Genomic DNA, 3,264 nt, shown 5'->3' with positions numbered 1-3,264 from the left:
TGGTGGGGGACGCGTGTCTGAAAAACCATAGTCCCTGGTCTGGTAGCCACTTTTCAAGGACAATTCCATAATACAGAAAGGGGGCAAGTTTTAGTGGATAGCTAGCAATCTCTGCCATAATGTTTAAATATTTGTTGAATGAATCAATAAGGTTTCTAGGGTTACCTTATTCTTTGCAAATGTAATACGATGTAAATCTCAGGATGTGGAGAAACTCAGGTGCAGTCCATGTAACTACTAGTGATTCTGTTCACTTTAGTTTTATACATTTTTTTTCAATCAGTTTTTTAGGAGGTACCCTCTTGCCTGAAACAACTAAAAAACTGATTGAAAAAATGTATAAAACAACAGTTTTCAGATATTGGATATCAAGTAGTATAGGACAGGGACCCCTGAGAGGGATAAGCCCTATGATTACCCTAGCTTACAGCCTGGAAAGAGTTTCCAAGTCATAGTACAAGGAGGCAAAACTCAGGAAGAGCCTAGAAGTCTCCTTAAGAAGACAGAGTCCAGGGAGGCCAAAGTGCCTAGAATTTGCAGGGCAAGGTACCAGAGAGATCTAGCAATTTGCAGAGAGTCCCTCTCAAGCTTTCCACTGAGGAATAATCAGTACATATGAGGAAGGAAACTACCCAAGTTTCAGGAAGAACTACTGAAAGGAGCAGAGGAAACAATTCTCAAAGTTCACACCAGAGTGGAAAATCTTTAATTCATGGATCACTGAGTAGTGCAGGGAAATTAGTCCTAGACTAAAGGCTACTCTGCTTCCATACTGCAAAGCTTAAAAGCAAGTCTCAGTAGGATTAAAGTGTTTACAAATATCTTACTTAACTGCATCTCAAAACAAAGCTCAAAAATATTTATAAGAATACAACAATATCTAGCACCCAGTAAAGTTCACAATGCCTGGTATTTAATTTCAAAATTACAAAAATGCAAAGAACCAAAAAAAAAAAAACAACCCATTATGAGGACTACACTCAATTAATAGAATCAGACCCAGAAATGCCAATATAATAATCAGCAGCAGGTTAGATACTGAAAAAGAAAAACTTAGTGAATCTGAAGACATAGCAATAGAAACTATCCAAAATGAAGCACAGAGAGAAAAAAAGACTAAAAGAAAAAAAAAGTAAACAATGTTAGGGAAAGCTGTAATATAACTTCAAGCAGCCTAATGTAATTGGAGTCCCTGAATGAGGGTGTGGAAGACAGAAAAAATACTTGAAGAAATAAAGGCTCAAAACTCCAAATTAGCTAAAAACCATAAACTCATAGATCAAAAAAGCTCAAAAACCCCCAAGTATTAGAAACATGAAAAAAAACATAAATAGCTTAAAACCGGTAGTACGCCCCTTGGATGTAAATGAGCTGTTAATCTGTCCCATAACTTTCCCTTTAGACAGCAACTGACTGAGCTAAACACACGGTATCCCTGGCACTTTGCCAGAATGTCAAGTTTAGTGTCTGTTCCATTCCAGACTCTAACTGAATTAGATCAGCCCTAAAATGTGAGATCCAGCCTCAGGCAATAGCAGTTGTCACTGGCTTTCATTCATACAACCTGCCATTTAGTGTCCAGAATTGTTACATTTATTTTCATTGCCTGGTTTGGAGATCTTCAATTTTAATCTATGCTCATGTCCTTTTTACTTGCACAATCCATTTGTACAGGATTTTCTGGATTTGGCTATCAGTAGCCTCCCCAGACTTGATTTGGTAAATGCCCTCTGCCCCAGCCCTCAGACCTATACCAGATAGGCAAACTACCATTCCTACCAGTTTTCTTGTGAAAAATTTCCAGGAAATTTGAAGAAAGTAGATCGTAAATATTCTCATCACAAGAAAAGAATGCTACTATGTGAGGTAATAAATATTAACCAATCTTACTCTGGTAATCATTTTGCAATATATATATATGTATATATATATATGTCAAATAGTTATGTTGTACACCTATAATGAATACAATGTGGAATGCCAATTATATTCAATAAAAATTTTTCCAAAAATAACTTAAAATTTCTGACCTTGTGGCCAAAGTCTAGGCAATGGTTGGGATCTACCTTGGTGATATGAAAGTTTTATCAAGTTGAATGTTGAGAATTTAAATTGCATTTGTTGGGCCGGCCAAGTGGCTCGTTGGTTAAGAGTTGGCTTGGGAGCATGAGCTCTGAGCAGCAGGGCCACCGGTTTGGATCTCACATGGGCCAGTGATGCTGCGCCATCTACAACCAAGATGGTGAACAACAGCTAGACCCGGAGCTGGGCTGCCTTGAGTCACCGGTGCTGGTGTAGGCTGCAGTGGGCTGCAGTAAGCTACCGTGAGTGGCTGGCAGCTGGTGTGAGCTGCCAGTAAACCGCCGTGAGCGGCCATCCAATGGTTGGTGACCAATCTGCCTTAGCTGGGAAGAGCGCAATGATCACAATACCAGCATGGGCCAGTGAAGCAACGTCCTCCACAACTAGGCTGAAGAACAAAAGGACAGCAACTTGTCTGTTCCCCTTCCCCAATTCCCCAATAAAATCTTTTTAAAAAATAAATAAGTAAAATAAATAAATAAATAAATTGCATTTGTTGTGTTAATCTGGAGCTTGAATTGAAATATGCCATCACATCAAATATGCCTTATGAGAAATAACCTGTATTCTTGCTGCTTCAATGAAAATTGAGCAATCAACTACTAATACTATTGACACAAATATTAACTTTACAACAAGGCATTTTTGTATAAAGTTGAATAGAGATTTTTGGACATCTTTTGTATTACTGCAAAAAATATTTTTTAATTGCTTGGTTGTACAGTGGTCATTAAAAAATTAACCATCCACAAATGTGGGTTCCTGGTCATGTTGTTCTTTGTTAAAAACATTTGGACACACTGTATAAAAAATGCTTAAATATCTATGTAGAGTCATATGTGGCCTGTGTATACAACTCTAAAATAAACCCAAATGGGTGGTGCAGCATTAGTAGTCCCAAAGGAGGCTAACACAAAAGAAGCTCTGGAACACAACTTTATTTTATTATTGGTGAACATCTGTAACTGCAATGTAGCAACAGGGAAAAAGTGAGAAACAAAACACCTGGTCTTAGGGCTGGTGGAGTGGCTCAGTTGGTTAAGAGCTTGCTCAAGAGTGCGAGCTCTGAGCAACAGCAGTTCGATGCCCAGCCTGAGCTGAGTTGCTGCTGAGCAGCAACAGGTGGGAGGATGGCTCAGCTAAAAAACAAACAAACAAACAAACAAACAAACAAACAAAAAA

Source organism: Hipposideros armiger, unplaced genomic scaffold, assembly GCF_001890085.2.
Source record: "Hipposideros armiger isolate ML-2016 unplaced genomic scaffold, ASM189008v1 scaffold_23, whole genome shotgun sequence".
NCBI lineage: Eukaryota > Metazoa > Chordata > Mammalia > Chiroptera > Hipposideridae > Hipposideros > Hipposideros armiger.
This window is presented reverse-complemented; position numbering follows the sequence as displayed.